Source organism: Colobus angolensis, unplaced genomic scaffold (genome assembly GCF_000951035.1).
Source record: "Colobus angolensis palliatus isolate OR3802 unplaced genomic scaffold, Cang.pa_1.0 Scaffold250, whole genome shotgun sequence".
In the NCBI taxonomy this organism is placed as follows: Eukaryota; Metazoa; Chordata; class Mammalia; order Primates; family Cercopithecidae; genus Colobus; species Colobus angolensis.
The window spans coordinates 939,155-947,660 of NW_012115711.1; the positions used below are offsets into that span (position 1 = coordinate 939,155).

The window sequence follows — 8,506 nt, forward strand, 5'->3', positions numbered from 1 at the left end:
GGCCTCCCAAAGTGCTGGGATTACAGGTTTGAGCCACCGCGCCCTGCATCCCACTTTCAATAATGTATAAAACACCCAGATAGAAGATCAATAGGGAAAGAGAGGACTTAAATAACACCATAGATCAAATGGACCTAAGAGACACATACAGAATATTCCACCCAACAACAGTAGAATACACATTTTTTTAAGTGCACATGGAAGAATCTCGAAGATAGACCACACGTTAGGTCAAAAACATTTCTTAGCAAATTTAAGATTGAAATCATACCAGATAAGTGGCCGGGTGCGGTGGCTCAAGCCTGTAATCCCAGCACTTTGGGAGGCCGAGACGGGCGGATCACGAGGTCAGGAGATTGAGACCATCCTGGCTAACACGGTGAAACCCCGTCTCTACTAAAAAATACAAAAATCTAGCCAGGTGAGGTGGCGGGCACCTGTAGTCCCAGCTACTCGGGAGGCTGAGGCAGGAGAATGGCGTGAACCCGGGAGGCGGAGCTTGCAGTGAGCTGAGATCCGGCCACTGCACTCCAGCCCGGGCTACAGAGCGAGACTCCCTCTCAAAAAAAAAAAAAGAAAGAAATCATACCAGATAAGTTTTCTGATGATAGTGAAATAAAACTAGAAATCAATAGCAGAAGGAAAACTGAAAATTTTCAAATATGTGGAAATTAAACAACATTCTTTTGGAACAGCCATTAGGTCAAAGAAATCAAAAAGGAAATGAGAAGGTACCACAAGTCAAATGAAAATGAGTACAAAATATATCCAAACTAATGGAATGTAGCAAAAGCAGTACTGAGAGAGAAGCTTATAGGAAGAAATGCTTACATTAGAAAAGAAAAAATATCTCAAGTAAACAACCTGTCTTTCAACTCAAGGAGCTAGAAAAAAAAAGACCAAACTATGCCCAAAGTTAGGAAAAGGAAAGAAATAACAATAATTGGAGCAGAAATAAACAAACTGGAAAATAGAAAATCAACAGAAAAAATCAACAAAACTAAAAATTTTTTTAAAGATAAGCAAAATTGACTAAAAATGATTGAAGACTCAAATAAATAAAATCATAAATGAAAGAAGAGACATTACAACAGAAATAAAATAAACACAACAGAAATAAAAAGGATCATAAGAGACTACTGTGAACAATTATATGCCAGAAAACTAGATAAACTAGAAGAAGAGTTTATTTAATGGATAAATTTAATGGATAAATTCCTACAAATGTACAACTTAGTAAGACTAAAGCATGAAGAAATAGAAAATCTGAGCAGAACTATAGTTAGTAAGGACTTTGAGTCAGTAATAAAAAAACCTCCCAACAAAGAAAAGCCCAGAACTAGACGGCTTCACTGGTGAATCCTAATAAAAATTAAAGAAGAATTAATGCCAATTCTTCTCAAACTCTTCCAAAAAATGAAGAAGAGGGAATGCTTAAAACCCATTTTATGGGACCAGCATTACCCTGATACAAAGCCAGACATTACCATAAAAGAAAACAACAGGCCAATATCTCTGATGAATATAGACGTAAAAATCCTTAATCAAATACTACAAAACTGAATCAGACAGCACATTAAAAGGATTATACACCATGTCCAAGTGGGATTTATCCCTGGGATGTAAGGATTTCTAAATTTTACTTCCCACACAACACCAATGTATCAAAGATGTTTTAACGATGAAAATCAATTAATGCGATACACCACATTAGTAGAACACAAGCTAAAAAATCACATAATTATCTCAACAGATGCACAAAAAGCATTTAAGAAAATTGCAAATTAAAACCACACTGAGATACCATCTTACATAAGCCAGAAAGACTTTTATTAAAAAGTTAAAAACCAGCACATGTTGGCATGGATGTAGAGAAAAAGGAACACTCATACACTGCTGGTGGGAATGTAAATTAGTTCAACCTCTGTAGAAAACAGTGTGGAGATATCTCAAAGAACTGAAAATAGAACTATCATTTGACCCAGCAATCCCACCTACTGGGTATCCCCCCAAAGGAAAATAAATCATTATATTAGAAAGACAACCAGAACTTGTATGTTTATTGCAGCACTATTTACAATAGTAAAGTCATGAAACCAACCTAAGCATGCACCAGCAATGGAGTGGATCAAGAAAATGTGGCATATTCTGGACACAGAAATGGGCAAAGATTTCATGACAAAGATACCAAAAGTAATTGCAACAAAAGCAAAAATTTACAAATGGGAGCTAATTAAACTAAAGAGCTTCTGCACAGCAAAAGAAACTATCAACAGAGTAAACAGACAACCTAACAGAATGGGAGAAAATGTTTCCAAATTATGCATCCAACAAAGGTTTACTATCTAGCATCTATAAGGAACTTAAACAAATTTACAAGAAGAAGAACAACTCCATTAAAAAGTGGGCAAAGGACATGAACAGACGCTTCTCAAAAGAAGTCATACATGTGGCCAATAAGCATATGAAAAAAAAGTTTAGCATCGTTGATCATTAGAGAAATGCAAATCAAAACCACAATGAGATACCAACTCACACCAGTCAGAATGGCTATCATTAAAAAGTCAAAAAATAACAAGTGCTGGCAAGGTTGTAGAGAAAAAGGAATGCTTATATACTGTTGGTGGGAGTAAAAAGCAGTTCAACCACTGCAGAAAGCAGTGGGGCAATTCGTCAAAGAGCTAAAAACAGAACTACTGGCCGGGTGCAGTGGCTCACGCCTATAATCCCAGCACTTTGGGAGGCTGAGGTGGGAGGATCACGAGGTCAGGGGTTCAAGACCAGCCTGGCCAACATGGTGAAACCCCGTCTCTACCAAAAATACAAAAATTATCCGGGCATGGTGGTGCATAGTCCCAGCTACTCGGGAGGCTGAGGTAGGAGAATCGCTTGAACCCAGGAGTCAGAGGTTGAAGTGAGCCGAGATCACGCCACTGCACTCCAGGCTGGGTGACAGAGCGAGACTGTCTCAAAAACAAACAAAACAAACAAACAAAAAACAAAACAAAACCCAGAAATCCCATTACTGGGTATATTTCCAAAAGAATATAAATCATTCTATCATAAAGACACATGCAGATGTATGTTTATTGCAGCACTATTCACAACAGCAAAGACATGGAATCAACTTAAATGCCCATCAATGATAGTAGACTGGATAAAGAAAATGTGGTACATATACACCATGGAATACTATGCAACCATAACAAAGAACAAGATCATGTTCCTTGCAGGAACATGGATGGAGCTGGAGGCCATCATCCTTAGCAAACTAATACAGGAACAAAAAACCAAATACTGCATGTTCTCATTTACAAGTTGGAGTTAAATGAGAACACATGAACACATAGAGGGGAACAACAGACACTGCGGCCTATTGAAGGGTGGAGGATGGGAGGAGGGAGAGGACCAGGAAAAATAACTAATGGGTACTAGGCTTAATACCTGGGTGATGAAATAATCTGTACAACAAACACCTGTGACACATGTTTACCTATCTAACAAACCTGCACACATACCCCTGAACTTAAAAGTTAAGGGCTGGGCGCAGTGGCTCACGCCTGTAATCCCAGCACTTTGGGAGGCTGAGGTGGGTGGATTATCTGAGGTCAGGAGTCCAAGACCAGCCTGGCCAACATACTGAAACCTTGTCTCTACTAAAAAATACAAAAGTTAGCTGGGTGTAGTGGTGAGCACCTATAATTCCAGCTACTTGGGAGACTGAGGCAGGAGAATCACTTGAACCCAGGAGGCAGAGGTTGCAGTGAGCCGAGATCACACCACTGCATTCCAGCCTGGGCAACGAGCGAAACTCTATCTCAAAAAATAAATTAAACGATAAATAAATAAATGTTAAAAAAGAGAAAATGTGATATAGATACACCATGGAATACTATGCAATCATAAAAAAACAATGAAATCATTTCCTTTGCAGCAACATGGATGCAGTGGAGGCGATTATCCTAAGTGAACTCACACACAAACAGAAAATCAAATATTGCATTTCTCATTTATTAAATGGGAGCTAAACAAAGGGTACACATGGATATAAAGATGGAGAAAATAGACTCTGAGGACTTCAAAAAGGGGGAGGCTGAGAGGGGGTGAGGGTTGAAAAATTACCTGTTTGATATAAGTTCCAATATTTGGGTGATGGGTACACTAGAAGCCCAATCCCCACTATTATTCATGTAATCCCCATGTAACAAACAAGTGCATGTACCCTCTGGATCTAAAATAAAATTTAAAAAATTAAAAAGAAAATTTAATACATTTTCATGATGAAATCTTTCAGCAAACTAGGAATAGAAGAAAAATACCTCAACGTAATAAAGGTCATAATGAAAAGCCCACAACAAACATACTCACGGTGAAAACAGAACTACCATATAATCCAGCAAGTCCATCTCTGGCTATTTATTCAAAAGATTTGAAATAAGGAACTTGGAGAGATACTTGCACTCCTGTGTTCATCACATCATTATTCACAACCAAGATATGGAAACAACCTAAATGTCCATCAATCGATGAATGAATTAACTGTGGTATGTACATATGACAGAATATTATTCAGTGTTAAAAATGGAGGAAATCTTGCCACATATGACAACATGAATGAACTTTGAGGGCATTATGCTAAGTAAAATAAGCCAGTGATAGAACAAATACTGTGTGATTCTACTTAGATGAGGTATTTAAGATAATCAAAATCATAAAACCAGATAATAGAATGGTAGTGGCCAGGGATTGGGAAAAAGGGGAAATGAGGAGTTGCTATTCAATGGGTATCAAGTGTCAGTTATGCAAGATGAATAAGTTGTAGAGATATGCTATATAACGTCATGCCTATAGTTAACAATATTGTAAATTTTGTAAACTTAAAATTTGTTGAAAGTAGATCTCATGTTGTGTTTTTACTATAATGAATTTTTTTAGAAAGATATTTCATGCAAAGACTAACCAAAGGAGAGCAGAGAGAGATGGCTATACAAATATAAGGCAAAATAGACATTAAGGCAATAACTGTTACAAGAGACAAAGAAGGACATTAAATAATAATAAAATGGTCAGTGCACCAAAAAGTAGAACAATTATCAACATATTCATTAAATATCAGATCTCCTAAGTACAAAAAATAAACACTGACAGACTTGAACGGAGAAGGCCGGGCGTGCCGGCTCACGCCTGTAATCCCAGCACTTTGGGAGGCCAAGGCGGTGGATTACCTGAGGTCAGGAGTTCAAGACCAGCCTGGCCAACATGGTGAAACCCTATCTCTCCTGAAAATACAAAAAATTAGCTGGGCATGGTGGTGTGCACCTGTAATCCCAGCTACTTGGGAAGCTGAGGCAGGAGAATTGCTTGAACCCAGGAGGCAGAGGTTGCAGTGAGCTGAGATCGCACCATTGCACTCCAGCTTGGGCGACAGAGTGAGATTGTCTCAAAGAAGAAAAGAAGAAAGAAAAAAGAATTGAACAGAGAAATAAACAGAACTACAATAATAGTAGGGGGCTCCAAGACTACACATTCATATGGAAAAAACAACCATATGGAAGATCAATAAAAAAATAGAGGACTTGTACACACTATAGGCCAATTAGATACAACAGACATAAAACAGAACACTTACCCACCAATAGCAGAATACACATATTTCTCAAGTACACATGGAACATTCTCTAGGATAGACCATATGTTAAGCCACAAAACAAGTCAATAAATCTAAAAATATTGAAAACATACAAAGTATCTTTTTCTTTTTCTTTTCTTTTTTTTTTTTTTTTTTTTGAGACAGGGTCTCCCTCTGTCCCCCAGGCTGGAGTGCAGGGGCGCGATCTCAGCTCACTGCAACCTCCACCTCCCGGGTTCAAGTGATTCTTCTGTCTCAGCCTCCTGAGTAGCTAGGAGTACAGGCACACACCACCATGCCCAGCTAATTTTTGTATTTTCAAGAGAGGTGAGGTTTCACCATGTTGGCCAGGCTGGTCTCAAACTCCTGAGCTCAAGTGATCTGCCCACCTCAGCTACTCAAATTGCTCGGATTACAGACATGAGCCACCACGCCCGGCATCTTTTCTAATCACAGTGGAATGAAACCAGAAATCAGCAGCAGAAGGAAAACTGGAAAATTACCAAACGTGGAAATTGAACAACTCACTTGTAAACAACCAATGGATCGAAGAAGAAATCACCAGGGAAATTAGGAAATACCTTGAGATGAATGAAAATGAAAATACAGGCCGGGTGCGGTGGCTCAGGCCTTTAATCCCAGCACTTTGGGAGGCCAGGGTGGGCGGATCACCTGAAATCAGGAGTTCAAGAGCAGCCTGGCCAACATGGCGAAACCCCGTCTCTACAAAGAATACAAAAATTAGCCGGGCTTGGTGGCACACACCTGTAATCCCAGCTACTTGGGAGGCTGAGGCAGGAGAATCGCTTGAACCCGGGAGATGAAAGTGGCAGTGAGGTGAGATCGCATCACTGCACTCCAGCCTGGATGACAGAGCGAGACTCCGTTTCAAAAAAAAAAAAAAAAGAAAGAAAAGAAAAGAAAAAGAAAAAGAAAATGAAAATACAACTTACCAAAACTTGTAGGATGTGGCAACTGCACTGGAAAGGGAACTTTATAGCTGTAATCACTTATACTAAAAAAAAGAAAGATCTCAAATGAACAATCTAACTTTACACTGTAAGGCTCTAGAAAAATAAAAACAAAATAACCGAAAGCTAGAAGAAGGAAGGAAACAATGGAACAGAGAAAAATGAAATAGTAAATAGAAAAATAATCGAGAAAATCAAGAATATCAAGAGTTGCTTCTTTGAGAAGATTAACAAAATTGACAAATTGTTAGCCAGATTAACTAAGGAAAAAAAAAGAGAAGACCCAAATAACTAAAATCAGAAATAAACAGTGGGCGTTAAAACCAATTTTACGGTTCCACCGTGGCCTGCGGCCCAGGGACTGCTTCGAAACTACTGGGAGCGACTACTGCGGAAGCTTCCGCAGAGCTAGCTGGGCTTTCCTAGTCCTCCGTGGGGACCAGCATTAGCAGTACAGGGCCCAGCCATATTTACAGAGCCAGCAAATGATACCAGTGGAAATAATGAGAATTCCAGCCTTTTGTATAGTATCTTTTGGATTGCAGCTCCCAAAAACAGACGCACCACTGAAGTTAACTTGTGTAGGAAAAGAAACCCTCAGAAGCTTATTAAAGTTAAGAACAGTATAGGCGGGCGCGGAGGCTCACACCTGTAATCCCAGCACTTTGGAAGGCCGAGGTGGGCAGATCACGACGTCAGGAGATCGAGACCAGCCTGACCAATATCGTGAAACCCCGTCTCTACTAAAAATACAAAAAATTAGCCGGGCGTGGTGGCATGTGCCTGTAGTCCCAGCTACTCGGGAGGCTGAGGCAGAAGAATCGCTTGAACCCGGGATGCGGAGGTTGCAGTCAGCCACTGCACTCCAGCCTGGGTGACAGAGCGAGACTTTGTCTCAAAAAGAAAATGAAAAAAAAAGAACAATACAGATGTTTGTCCTGAATGTGGTCACCTGAAACAGAAATATGTCCTTTGTGGCTACTGCTATGAGAAAGTGCACAAGGAGACTGCAGAAATCAGACGACAGATCGGGAAACAAGAAGGGGGGGCCTTTTAAGGCTCCCACCATAGAGACTATGGTGCTGTACACGGGAGAGACACCGTCTGAACAAGATCAGGGCAAGAGGATCATTGAACGAGACAGAAAGCGACCATCTTGGTTCACCCAGAATTGACACCAAAGATGTTAAAAGGATAACTTCACAGTAAATCATTTCTCCTGAAATAGAGGAAGATTCTTTATGTTGTTGTGCTCGTTTTTTAAGTATCAATATAGTTTAACACATTCTTGTTTTTGTTTTTTTTTTTGAGATGGAGTCTTGCTCGTCACCCAGGCTGGAGTGCAGTGGCACGATCTCGGCTCACTACAAGCTCTGCCTCCTGGGTTCAAGCCATTCTCCTGTCTCAGCCTCCCGAGTAGCTGGGACTACAGGTGCCTGACAACGTGCCCGGCTAATTTTTTGTATTTTTAGCAGAAACGGAGTTTCACCGTGTTAGCCAAGATGGTCTGGATCTCCTGATCTTGTGATCCGCCCGTCTCCTCCTCCCAAAGTGCTGGGATTATAGGCGTGAGCCACCTCGCCCGGCCTAGTTTAACACATTCTTTCTAAGCAGTTTTGTGTGGGATAATTTGAAGAATATATTATGAGTAAACACTGAAAATTTTGTTTATCCAAAGGCTCAATGGATTATGTTTCTATTACATATAAGGATTAAGTAAACATAAAATTTCCAGAACAAAAATTAAAAATTTAAAATTCATAGCAAGAAAAAAAACAATTTTACAGAAATATAAAGGATCTTAAGAGACTACTGTGAATAATTATAGGTCAACAAATTGGATAACCTAGATGAAAGGGACAAATTCCCAGAAAACAAACCCACCAAAACTGAATCATGCGGAAAT

The 8,506-nt window shown here is 39.6% G+C and overlaps 1 pseudogene across 1 annotated transcript in view; it reads left to right on the plus strand.

Moving 5' to 3' along the window:
- The window catches only part of LOC105514920, a 17,894-nt pseudogene extending 9,518 nt beyond the window's left edge, over positions 1–8,376 (plus strand). The window contains exons 2-4 of the transcript XR_001002236.1: positions 6,912–7,229; positions 7,530–7,884; positions 8,200–8,376. The product of XR_001002236.1 is annotated as a 39S ribosomal protein L32, mitochondrial pseudogene (transcript). The remainder of the gene's footprint in view (positions 1–6,911; positions 7,230–7,529; positions 7,885–8,199) is intronic.
- The last annotated feature ends 130 nt before the right edge of the window (positions 8,377–8,506 follow it).